We start from the raw sequence: 14,619 nt of genomic DNA, 5'->3' as shown, positions 1-14,619 counted from the left end.
TTGAATGCTCACTGGTCCCCTTGGAAGACTTTCCAATAGTCTTCTAGAGAGATTAATTCTTATTGGTTCTTTTATTGAGTGTTTTTAAATTAAACTAGATTTACTCTAGCCTAACTCTGATTGGTCCACCTCCAAGGCCATCCAATAGGAATTGGGTACACCTCGTGGGCATCTGGGCTAGGGAGCTGACATGTGTCCCTCATTCCCTTTGTGTAAAGGGAGCTTGTGTGTGTGTGTGTGTGTGTGTGTGTTTGTGTGTGTGTGTGAGTTTCTCTCTCATCGCCTACATGAAAGGCTCACCCCCTCCTATGTAGGGATTGCCAAAGACTTTTGGAACACACACAAAGCATCCAATTCCCCCAATGTTTGACCTTTGGACACAACCTTTGAATTTTGGAACCTTAGCATTTTGGAAGTCTTAATGGGATGAACCTTAGGGTCTTTTAAACCCATTGTTGCACATGGATCTTTTACAGATCGCCCCCCCCCCCCCCTTGGATCCCTACTGTGGCCGGTCTGCTAGCTTAACCAATATTCTAGCTCTTTCTCCCTTAGCACTTCCCCATATTAAATGATCAGTTTAACATGAGAGAATCATTTAGGAGAATTATATATTGATTATTATGACAGTTGGTGTCAACTAGAACCACCACTTGGCCATTCTAACCATGTCGTAAAGTTAGGTGCATTCAGCACTTGGCCATCATAACACTTGTAATTTTACACAATGTATGTGGGATGAATAGATCCTAGATCCACCACTTGGACATTTAGAATAAAATTTGGGAATTAGTTACCTCAAAGATCCACCACTTGGACACCATTAGAAGGAAGGCTTGAAGTGTGGATCCAATTGTTGCTATCTCCTAGATCCACCACTTGGCCATTCTAGCCATGTTTTAAAGGTAGGTGCATTCAACACTTGGCCATCATAACACTTGTAATTTTACACAATGTTTATGGGATGAGTAGATTCTATATACACCTCTTGGCCATTTATACTAAGAATTGGGAAGTAGGTGCATCAAAGATCCACCACCTGGCCATTATAACGAAGGCTTGAAATGTGGATCCAATTGTTGGTGTCTCCTAGATCCAACACTTGGCTAGTTAGGTGGATTCAACACTTGGCCACAATAACACTTGTAATTTTACAGAATGTTTGTGGAATGAGTAGATCCTAGATGCACCACTTGTCCATTTAGAGTAATAATTCGTAAGTAGATGCATCAAAGATCCAGCACTTGGCCATTATAACAAAAGATTGAATTGTAGATACAATTGTTGGTCCATCATAACACTGGTAATTCTACATAATGTCTGTGGAATGAGTAGATCCTAGATTAATCACTTGACCATTTAGAATAAAATTTGGGAATTAGAGACATCCAAGATCCACCACTTGGTCATTAGAATGAAGGCTTGAAGTGTGGATCCAATTGTTGATCCACCACTTGGCCATTAGAATGAAGGCTTGAAGTGTGGATCCAATTGTTGATCCACCACTTGGCCATTAGAATGAAGGCTTGAAGTGTGGATCCAATTGTTGATCCACGACTTGGCAATTCTATCCATATCTTAAAGATAAGCGCATTTAGCAATTGGCCATGATAACAATTGTAATTTTACACAATGTTTGTGGGAGAGTAGATTCTAAATCCACCACTTGTCCATTAAGACTAAGAATTGGGAAGTAGGTGCATCAAAGATCCACCACTTGGCCATTATAACAAAGGTTTGAAATGTGGATCCAATTGTTGGTTTCTCATAGATCCACCACTTGGCCATTCTAACCATCTCTTAAAGATAGGTACATTCAATACTTGGCCAACATAACACTTGTAATTTTACACAATGTTGGTGGGATGAATAGATCCTAAATCCACCACTCAGCCATTTAGAGTAAGAATTGGGAAATAGGTGCATCAAAAATCGACCACTTGGCCATTATAACAAAGGCTTGAAATGTGGATCCAATTGTTGGTGTCACCTAGATCCACCACTTGGGCATTCTAACCATGTCTTAAAGTTCGATGGATTCAACACTTGGCCATGATAACACTTGTACTTTTACACAATGTTTGTGGGATGAGTAAATCCTAGATCCACCACTTGTCAATTTAGAGTAAGAATTGGTAAGTAGGGGCACCAAAGATCCACCACTTGGCCATTATAGCAAAGGCTTGAATTGTAGATACAATTGTTGGTGTCACCTAGATCCAGCACTTGACCATTCTAACCATGTCCTAAAGTTAGGTGCATTCAACACTTGGCCATCATAACACTGGAAATTTTACACAGTGTGTGTGGGATGAGTAGATCCTAGATCCACCACTTGGCCAGTTAGACTTAATTTTGGGAATTAGACACATCAAAGATCCACCACTTGGGCATTGGAATGAAGACTTGAAGTGTATATCCAATTGTTGGTATCTCTTAGATCAGCCACTTGGCCATTCTAGCAATGTCTTAAAGGTAGGTGCATTCAACACTTGGCCATCATAACACTTGTAACTTTACACAATGGTGGTGGGATGAGTAGATTCTAGATCCACCACTTGGCCATTTAAACTAAGAATTAGGAAGTAGCTGCATCAAAGATCAACCACTTGCCATTATAGCAAAGGTTTGAAATGTGGATCCAATTGTTGGTGTCTCCTACATCATCCACTTGTCGGGGTAGGTGGATTCAACATTCAATTGCCCATCATAACACTTGCAATTTTACACAATGTTTCTGGGATGACTAGATCCTAGATCCACCACTTGTCCCTTTATAGTAAGAATTGGTAAGTAGGTGCATCAAAGATCCACCACTTGGCCATTATAAAAAAGGCTTGAATTGTAGATACAATTGTTGGTGTCACCTAGATCCACCACTTGGCCATTCTAACCATGTATTAAAGTTAGGTGCATTAAACACTTGGCCATCATAATACACGTAATTTTACACAATGTCTATGGGATGAGTAGATCCACCACTTGGCCATTAGAATGAAGACTTGAAGTGTATATCCAATTGTTGGTATCTCTTAGATCCACCAATTGGCCATTTCTAGGGATGTCTTAAAGGTAGTGCATTCAACACCTGGCCATCATAACCCTTGTAATTTTACACAATGTTTGTAAGATGAGTAGATCCTAGATCCACCACTTGGCCATTTAGACTAAGAATCGGGAAGTAGGTGCATAAAAGATCCACCACTTGGACATTATAACAAAGGCTTGAAATGTGGATCCAATTGTTGGTGTCTCCTAGATCCACCACTTGGACATTCTAACCATGTCTTAACGTTAGGTGCATTCAACGCTTGGCCATCATAACACTTGTAATTTTACACAATGTTGGTGGGATGAGTAGATCCTAGATTCACCACTTGGCCATTTAGACTAAGAATTGGGAAGTAGGTGCATCAAAGATCCATTACTTGGCCATTATAACAAAGGCTTGAAATGTAGATCCAATTGTTGGTGTCTCTTAGATCCACCACTTGGTCGTTCTATCCATGTCTTCAAGTTAGGTGGATTCAACACTTGCCCATCATAACACTTGTAATTTTACACAATGTTTGTGGGATAAGTAGATTCTAGATCCACCACTGGGCCTATTAGACTAAGAATTGGGAGGTAGGCACATCAAAGATCCACCACTAGGCCATTATAACAAAGGCTTAAATGTGGATCCAATTGTTGGTGTCTCCTAGATCCACCACATTGACCATTCTAACCATGTGTTAAGGTTAGGTGGATTCAACACGTAGCCATGATAACACTTGTAATTTTACACAATGTTGGTGGGATCAGTAGATCCTAGATCCACCACTTGTCCATTTAGATTAAAGAATTGGTAAGTAGGGGCATCAAAGATCCACCACTTGGCCATTATAAGAAAGGCTTAAATGGTAGATACAATTGTTGGTGTCACATAGATCCACCACTTGGCCATTCTAACCATGTCCTAAAGTTAGGTGCATTCAGCACTTGGCCATCATAACACTGGTAATTTTAGACAATATCTGTGGGATGAGTAGATCCTAGATCCAGGAATTGGCCATTTAGGCTAAAATTTGAGAATTAGATACATCAAATATCCACCACTTGGCCTTTAAAACTAAGGCTTGAAGTGTGGATCCAATTGTTGGTATCTCCTAGATCCACTACTTGGCCATTCTAACCATGTATTAAAGGTAGGTGCATTCAGCACTTGACCATGATAATACTTGTAATTGTACACAATGTTTGTGGGATGAGTAGATCCTAAATCCACCACTTAGCCATTTAGACTAAGAATTGGGAAGTAGGTGCATCAAAGATCCACCACATGGCCATTATAACAAAGGCTTGAAATGTGGATCCAATTGTTGGTTTCTCATAGATGCACCACTTGGCCATTCTAACCGTGTCTTAAGGTTAGGTGCATTCAACACTTGGCCAACATAACACTTGTAATTTTACACAATGTTGGTAGGATGAGGACATCCTGATCCACCGCTCGGCCATTTACACTAAGAATTGGGAAGTAAGTGCATCAAAGATCCACCACTTGGCCATTATCACAAAGGCTTGAAATGTGGATCCAATTGTTGGTGTCTCCTAGATCCACCACTTGCCCATTCTAACCATGTCTTAAAGTTAGGTGGATTCAACACTTGGCCATCATAACACTTGTAATTTTACACAATGTTTGTGGGATAAGTAGATCCTAGATCCACCACTTGTCCCTTTAGAGTAAGAATTGGTAAGTAGGGACATCAAAGATCCATCGTTTGGTCATTATAACAAAGTCTTGAAGTGTAGATACAATTATTGGTGTCACTTAGATCCACCACTTGGCCATTCTAACCATGTCCTAAAGTTAGGTGCATTCAAAACTTGACCATTATAACATTGGTAATTCTACACAATGTCTATGGGATGAGTAGATCCTAGATCCACCACTTGGCCATTTAAACTAAAATTTGGGAATTAGATACATGAAAGATCCACAACTTGGCCATTAGAAGAAGGCTTGAAGTGTGGATCCAATTGTTTGTATCTCTTAGATCCACCACTTGACCATTCTAGCCATGTCTTAAAGGTAGGTGCATTCAACACTTGGCCATCATAACGCTTGTACTTTTACACAATGTTGGTGGGATGAGTAGATTTTAGATCCACCACTTGGCCATTTAAACTAAGAAGTGGGAAGTAGGTGAATCAAAGATTCACCACTTGGTTATTATAACAAAGGCTTGAAATGTGGATCCAATTTTTTGTGTCTCCTAGATCATCCACTTGGCCAGCTAGGTGGATTCAACACTTGGCCATCATAACGCTTGTAATTTTACACAATGTTTGTGAGATGGGTATATCCTAGTTTCACCACTTGGCCATTATAAAAAAGGCTTGAATTGTAGATACAATTGCTGGTGTCACCTAGATCCACCACTTGGACATTCTAACTATGGATTAAAGTTAGGTGCATTAAACACTTGGCCATCATAACACAGGTAATTTTACACAATGTCTGTGAGATGATTAGATCATAGATCCACCACCTGGCCATTAAAACTACAATTTGGAAATTAGATACATCAAAGATCCACCACTTGTCCATTAGAACAAAGGCTTGAAGTGTGGATCCAATTGTTGGTATCTCTTAGATCCACCACTTGGCCATTCTAGCCATGTCTTAAAAGTAGATGCATTCATCACTTGGCCATCATAACACTTGTAATTTTACACAATGTTTGAGATTAGATCTTAGATCCACCACTTGGCCATTTAGACTAAGAATTGAAAAGTAGGTGCATCAAAGATCTACCACTTGGACATTATAACAAAGGCTTGAAATGTGGATCCAATTGTTGGTGTCTCTTAGATCCACCACTTGGCGATTCTAACGATGTCTTAAAGTTAGGTGCATTCACCACTTGGCCATCATAACACTTGTAGTTTTACACAATGTTTGTGGGATGCGTAGACCCTAGATCCACCACTTGTCCCTTTAGAGTAAGAATTGGTAAGTAGGGGCATCAAAGATCCTAGACCCACCACTTGGCCATTTAAACTAAAATTTGGGAATTAGATACATCAAAGATCCACCACTTGGCCATTAGAAGAAGGCTTGAAGTGTGGATCCAATTGTTGGTATCTCTTAGATCCACCACTTGGCCATTCTAGCCATGTCTTAAAGGTAGATGCATTCAACACTTGGCCATCACAACACTTGTAATTTTACACAATGTTGGTGGGATGAGTAGATTTTATATCCACCACTAGGCCATTTAAACTAAGAATTGGAAAGTAGGTGAATCAAAGATTCACCACTTGGCCATTATAACAAAGACTTGAAATGTGGTTCCAATTCTTGGTGTCTCCTAGATCATCCACTTGGCCAGTTAGGGGGATTCAACACTTGGCCATCATAACGCTTGTAATTTTACACAATGTTTGTGGGATGAGTAGATCTTAGTTTGACCACTTGCCCAATATAAAAATTATACAATTATTGGTGTCACATAGATCCACCACTTGCCCATTCTAACAATGTCCATAAGTTAGGTGCATTCAATACTTGGCCATCATAACACATGTAATTTTACACAATGTCTTTGGGATGAGTAGATCCTAGATCCACCACTTGGCCATTTAAACTACAATTTGGAAATTAGATACATCAAAATTCACCACTTGGCCATTAGAACGAAGGCTTGAAGTGTGGATCCAATTGTTGGTATCTCTTAGATTCACCACTTGGCCATTCTAGCCATGTCTTAAAAGTAGATGCATTCAGCAGTTGGCCATCATAACACTTGTAATTTTACACAATGTTTGAGATACGAGAAGATTGTAGATCCACCACTTGGCCATTTAGACTAAGAATTGGGAAGTAGCTGCATCAAAGATCCACCACTTGGACATTATAACAAAGGCTTGAAATGTGGATCCAATTGTTGGTGTCTCCTAGATCTACCACTTGGCCATTCTAACCATGTCTTAATGTTAGGTGCAGTCACCACTTGGACATCATAACACTTGTAATTTTACACAATGTTTGTGGGATGAGTAGATCCTAGATCCACCACTTGTCCATTTAGAGTAAGAATTGGTAAGTAGGGGAATCAAAGATCCACCACTTGGCCATTATAACAAAGGCTTGAAGTGTAGATACAATTGTTGGTGTCACCTACATCCACCACTTGGCCATTCTAACCATGTCCTAAAGTTAGGTGCATTTAGCACTTGGCAATTATAAACACTTGTGATTTTACACAATGTTTGTGGGATGCGTAGATCCTAGATCCACCACTTGTCCATTTAGAGTAAGAATTGGTAAGTAGGGGCATCAAAGATCCACCACTTGGCCATTATAACTAAGGCTTGAAATGTGGATGCAATTGTTGGTGTCTCGTAGATCATCCACTTGGCCAGTTAGGTGCATTCAACACTTGGCTATCATAACACTTGTAATTTTACACAATGCTCGTGTGCTGAGTAGATCCTCGATCCACCACTTGGCCATTTACACTACGAATCGGTAAGTAGGTGCATCAAAGATCCACCACTTGGCCATTATAAGAAAGGCTTAAATGGTAGATACAATTGTTGGTGTCACATAGATCCACCACTTGGCCATTCTAACCATGTCCTAAAGTTAGGTGCATTCAGCACTTGGCCATCATAACACTGGTAATTTTAGACAATATTTGTGGGATGAGTAGATCCTAGATCCACGACTTGGCCATTTAGGCTAAAATTTGGGAATTAGATACATTAAATATCCACCACTTGGCCTTTAAAACTAAGGCTTGAAGTGTGGATCCAATTGTTGGTATCTCCTAGATCCACAACTTGGCCATTCTAGCCATGTATTAAAGGTAGGTGCATTCATCACTTGACCATGATAGTACTTGTAATTGTACACAATGTTTGTGGGATGAGTAGATCCTAAATCCACCCCTTAGCCATTTAGACTAAGAATTGGGAAGTAGGTGCATCAAAGATCCACCACTTGGCCATTATAACAAAGGCTTGAAATGTGGATCCAATTGTTGGTGTCTCATAGATGCACCACTTGGCCGTTCTAACCATGTCTTAAGGTTAGGTGCTGTTAGAAGCTGGAGACACCCCACGGAAATTGACTACTTGGAAGATTATCATTTTTTGTAATTATTCATTTATTGAGGAAACCTGATTTTTCACCTTGTAAATATTGGGGCTTACAGAAGTTTCCAGATTGAATCCCAATTTTGATAGTTAGATTGAGTAGATGGTTGATTTTGGAACTTTAGGGTTCGAGAATTGTAAGGTATTTATACCACTTTTTGACCTTAATGAAAAACCTTTTGTCATTTTAAAAAACACAAGTTTTGAAGTCTGTGAGTGAGCGTACTATGTACGAGAGAGAGTGTGAGCTTCATCTTGACGCTACGTGTCCACCGGTGGTCGAAATCGAGTGCGGAGAAGTGCAGAGTGTTGCTGCGGACGAGAGCTATGCACCGATACCTACATTGCGAGCATACGGTCCGGTTTTGCGAGCTCCTTCTACGAGCTTCATCTGGGGATTTGGTGAGCATACGTTGTCCGATTTTGCATTGCAGCATATCCACGCGTTCACATTGAGTAGAGCTACACATTAGGTACTTTAGAATTCAGAAACAAAGACCTGTAAATTTCGGCCAGACATCCTACGTGATTTTGCACCAGGTGTTTTGGGTTGGGGTTTTGGTTCATAGACCTTAGGGAGAGCGACCTATTGGTGTTAGTAGGGTCTCCTTCAAGTTCTATGGTGTTTCAAGATTGTTTGATGGGTGTTCGGCTCTAGACAGCATTGTAGAAGGTTTTCTCTTAAGCACTCTTGAAGGCTGTGACCTAGACATTTGGTAGAGACATTTGTAGGAATTAGTTAGGAGTCGGTCGAGTGTAGGTTGACACCTTATGCTTGCTTCCACGTGCCTGCGCGTCGAGCTTCGTCCTTAGCTGACAAATCTTGTTAGGTGAGTTCTCGCTGTGCTGACGTCAGTCGCGGCATATGCGTCCAACAGGTGCATTCAACACTTGGCGAGCATAACACTTTTAATTTTACACAATGTTGGTGGAATGAGTACATCCTGATCCACCACTCGGCCATTTACACTAAGAATTGGAAGTAAGTGCATCAAAGATCCACCACTTGGCCCATTTTAACCATGTCTTGAAATGTGGATCCAATTGTTGGTGTCTCCTAGATCCACCACTTGCCCATTCTAACCATGTCTTAAAGTTAGGTGGATTCAACACTTGGCCATCATAACACTTATAATTTTACACAATGTTTGTGGGATGAGTAGTCCCTAGATCCACCACTTGACCATTTACAGTAAGAATTGGTAATTAGGGACATCAAAGATCCACCGCTTGGCCATTATAACAAAGGCTTGAAGTGTAGATACAATTGTTGGTGTCACTTAGATCCACCACTTGGCCATTCCTAACCATGTCCTAAAGTTAGGTGCATTCAACACTTGGCCATTATAACATTGGTAATTTTACACAATGTCAATGGGATAAGTAGATCCTAGATCCACCACTTGGCCATTTAAACTAAAATTTGGGAAATAGATACATCAAAGATCCACCACTGGGCCATTACAAGAAGGCTTGAAGTGTGGATCCAACTGTTGGTATCTCTTAGATCCACCACTTGGCCATTCTAGCCATGTCTTAAAGGTAGGTGCATTCAATACTTGGCCATCATAACACTTGTAATTTTACACAATGTCGGTGGGACGAGTAGATTTTAGATCCACCACTTGGCCATTTAAACTAAGAATTGGGAAGTAGGTGAATCAAAGATTCACCACTTGGCCATTATAACAAAGGCTTGAAATGTGGATCCAAATATTTGTGTCTCCTAGATCATCCACTTGGCCAGTTAGGTGGATTCAACACTTGGCCATCATAACGCTTGTAATTTTACACAATGTTTGTGGGATGCGTAGATCCTAGTTTCACCACTTGGCCATGATAAAAAAGGCTTGAATTGTAAATACAATTGTTGGTGTCACCTAGATCCACCACTTGGCCATTCTAACCATGTATTAAAGTTAGGTGCATTAAACACTTGGCCATCATAACGCTTGTAATTTTACACAATGTTGGTGGGATGAGTAAGAATTGGTAAGTAGGGGCATCAAAGATCCTAGATCCACCACTTGGCCATTTAAACTAAAATTTGGGAATTAGATACATCAAAGATCCACCACTTGGCCATTAGAAGAAGGCTTGAAGTGTGGATCCAGTTGTTGGTATCTCTTAGATCCACCACTTGGCCATTCTAGCCATGTCTTAAAGGTAGATGCATTCAACACTTGGCCATCACAACACTTGTAATTTTACACAATGTTGGTGGGATGAGTAGATTTTATATCCACCACTTGGCCATTTAAACTAAGAATTGGGAAGTAGGTGAATCAAATATTCACCACTTGGCCATTATAACAAAGGCTTGAAATGTGGATCCAATTATTTGTGTCTCCTAGATCATCCACTTGGCCAGTTAGGGGGATTCAAGACTTGGCCATCATAACGCTTGTAATTTTACACAATGTTTGTGGGATGGGTAGATCCTAGTTTCACCACTTGGCCATTTAGAGTAAGAATTGGTAAGTAGGTTCATCAAAGATCCATCACTTGGACATTATAACAAAGGCTAGAATTGTAGATACAATTGTTGGTGTCGCCTAGATCCACGACTTGGCCATTCTAACCATTTTCTAAATTTAGGTGCATTCAATACTTGGCCATCATAACACTGATAATTATACACAATGTATGTGGGATGAGTAGATCCTAGATTTACCACTTGGTCATTTAGACTAAAATCTGGGAATTAGATACATCAAAGGTCCACCACTTGGCTATTAGAACGAAGGCTTGAAGTGTGGATTCAATTGTTGGTATCTCCTAGATCCACCACTTGGCCATTCTAGCCATCTTTTTAAGGTAGGTGTATTCAACACTTGGCCATCATAACACTTGTAATTTTACACAATGTTTGTGGGATGACTAGATCCTAGATCCACCACTTGGCCATTTAAAGTAAGAATTGGGAAGTAGTTGCATCAAAGATCCACAACTTGGCCATTATAACAAAGGCTTGAAATGTGGATCCAATTGTTGGTGTCTCCTAGATCCACCACTTGGGGAATTAGGTGGATTCAACACTTGGACACATGATAACACTTGTAATTTTACACAATGTTTGTGGGATAAGTAGATCCTAGATCCGCCACTTGTCCATTTACAGTAAGAATTGGTAAGTAGCTGCATCAAAGATCCACCACTTGGCCATTAGAACAAAGACTTGAATTGTAGATACAATTGTTGGTGTCACCTAGATTGTCATAATAATCAATATCTAATTCTCATAAATTTTTTTCTCATGTTAAACTGATCATTTAATATGGGGAAGTGCCAAGGGAGAAAAAGCGAGAATATTGGTTAAGTTAGCAGACCGGCCATAGTAGGGATCCAAAGGAGGGAAAATAGGGATCCAAAGGGGGGGCCATCTGCAAAAGAGCTATGGGAATCAATGGGCTTAAAAGGCCTTAATTTTCATCCCATTAAGACTTCCAAAATGCTAAGGTTCCAAAATTCAAAGGTTGTGTGCAAAGGTCAACTTTAGGGAAAATTGGATGCTTTGTGTGTGTCCCAAAAGTCTCTGTCAAACCCTACATAGGAGGGGGCGAGCCCAAGAAGTAGGGGATGAGAGAAAAACTCATACACACACACACACACACACACACACACACACACACACACACACACACACACACACACACACACACACGCACGCACGCACGCACGCACGCACGCACGCACGCACGCACGCACGCACACACACACACACACACACACACACACACACACACAAGCTCCCTTTGTACACAAGGGGAAAGAGGGACACATGTCAGCTCCCTAGCTCAGATGCCCACAAGGTGTACTCAAATCCTATTGGATGGCCTTGGAGGTGGACCAATGAGAATTAGGCTAGATTAAATCTAGTTTAATTAATTTTAAAAACCCTTAATAAAAGAACCAATAAGAATTAAGCTCTCTAGAAGACTATTGGACAGTCTTCCAAGGGGACCAGTGAGCATTCGACAGCCCAATGGCTTGCCTGATTCCTATTGGCCAGGAGACAAAGGGGTCTAATGAGAGTTTAGTTGAATTATTAAATTACCTAAAGCTCTCACAAAAGGGGAAAGAAGGACACATGTCAGAAGGCTATCACTTATGCTACTTAATTACCATTGGCTAAGCCTGGGGAGGTCCAATAGGATGCTAGCAAGAGCAAGTAGCAAGAGGGGTCGACCAAGAGAGAGAGAGGGGGCTGATTTTTCAAAGGCATTATCACCTACACAATCACACTAAATCATGTGTGAAGAAAAGAAGACTCTCTCTCCTTCTCAAGCTTTAATTGAAATCTTATCACGTACTCCAAGCTTGTGAAGGGAGGCCTACACCAACAACTCTTGGCTTTTTGATGCAAATCCAACCAAGAGCCAAGATTCAATGTATGCTTATATCCTCTACCATGCTAATTACTAAGCTAAGCTATTCTTATATGAGTGATTATGTGAGGAGATGTACATCTTTCTCGTAAGAATACTCCTTCTTCCTCTCAATCTACTCTCATACCCCGCTAGCTCTCACCATCTTCGAAGGTGTGTGAGGTCTTGGATCTGAGACCGTGAGGGAATTGATGTTATGTTTGATAAGTGTTTTGCGTAATTCATGAAGTTTCCATCTTCATTGCACTAGCTAGTATTGAAGGAGCACAAGAAATTGTATTGTAAAATGTCTCTCTTGATGGGAGAAACCATAATACAAAGCCTTTTGGAGGGGGGACCAGCTCCATGCAAATCTGGTCCTCAACTGTTTTGTCAATTGCTTGATTTCTCTCTGTTTTGAAGTATTGTTCATGCTTCTAACTAGGTGTTATGCTTTTCTTTTTGCTTTCTCCACCCAAGCACTCTTGTTAATCTCATTAGGAATCTATTCTAATGAAATGCTCACTATGTTCATGCTATTTTTCGCTACACACAAGTTACTAGGCCATTAGATGTTACGTGGGTATAAGAGCACAAGGTTTCTCTTTTCTTGCTCAAGAAGGGAGGTCCTGAAGCTAGATATAAATGGTTGGTACTATTAATTGCATGTGAGTAAGTAGAATAGGGATTTTTCAGCCTTACAGTACGCCTGTCTTTGTGGAGTTAACAGGGCATCACCGTCGAGAGCTATGGTCTTAATAGTGGAGTCCTACAAGGCTTGCTTATGGCTTAACCACTATTGAGCTATTAGAAACTTGATAGGAGCCCGTGTTGTTTTGGTGTTGAACGACCCTCTCTTCTATTCCTTGCAATTAATGGTATTCGAGCCAGGGGTACAATAGCTTGAGTGCTTTTTCTAAAGCGGTAAAGAGGAGTGGAAACTAGGGCTTAAAGTGCCAAAGTACACCTAAAAACTTTACACCTAAAAGTTGTTAGAATGACTGACAATAGTAAAGAGAGTCAAATTAATGTTGATAACTTTGATTTTGCTAATAAGGAAGCTACTGATGATTTTTCTAATAAGGAAGCTACTGATGATGCCCCGATGCTTGTTAACCATCTTGTTTCTAGGCTTCAACAAGCCATGGGCAATCCATCCCTCCAAAGTGAAGTGCAACGGCAGCTTTGTGCTCATGGGATTCTTCAAGCTCCCCACCATGACGAGAGAACACCTAGGAAGCCTCCTTGTGAGACTTCCAAAAGAGGTCTCTCTCCGATTGGGGAAGAAGAAGAGGATCCCTATGAAGGGCTCATAAATTTGCTCCTTGAGGATGCATCTCCTTCTCAAAGGAGAATTCAAGAGCCTCCAGTAAAGGAACGAGAAATAAGTGAGTCTCCCGCCACCTCGACTGAGATGGCTCCACGAAGACGGCGGGCTAAATGCTCTGCACTCACCTCCAAAGTAAAGAAGACCATCACATACTTCTCCACACCATACTTCAAAGAGGGATGACAAAAAGCAAGAGAAGAAAAAGGCGAGAAAGAGGATACCCTCTTCTCCATCTTCTTCATCCTCTTCCTCTTATGGAAGTGATGGTGAAGACAAAGAAGATCAAGGAAAGAAAAAGGCGAGAAAGAGGTCATCCTCTTCTCCATCTTCCTCAAATTCTTCATCTTCTGAAGAAAGTGATGGTGCAACCTTTGAACCATAAAAAAGAAGAGGTCATAGGAAATCCTATGCCGCATGGAAGAGGTCATCCAAGCTCAAGAAGTTCAAAGAGGGAGGGAAGAGCATCTCTTTCCTTACCTATGATGGCACTTTTGGTGCTACGGACAAAGTCTTGGCCTTTATCCAATAATTTGATGAGGCATTCGGAGATGAGGGTTTCACGGAGTCCTCTAAGCTACACCATGTAGCTATGCATTTTCAAAAGTCCGCAAGGCAATGGTGGTTCAGCCTATGGGCCAACGATGAAGCTCCACGAACATGGAAAGCTTTAAGAGCTTCCATTATGAAGTAGTTTTTGGCCACCGATGCCAAAGACAAAGTACTCACTGAAGGGCGAAGCTTGAAGCTCTCTCCCTATGAATCCATCCACAAATA

Source organism: Adiantum capillus-veneris, chromosome 30 (genome assembly GCF_014529385.1).
Source record: "Adiantum capillus-veneris isolate H3 chromosome 30, ASM1452938v2, whole genome shotgun sequence".
NCBI classification, from domain to species: Eukaryota; Viridiplantae; Streptophyta; class Polypodiopsida; order Polypodiales; family Pteridaceae; genus Adiantum; species Adiantum capillus-veneris.
The sequence above is the reverse complement of the archived record's forward strand: the minus strand, read 5'-3'. Positions refer to the sequence as shown.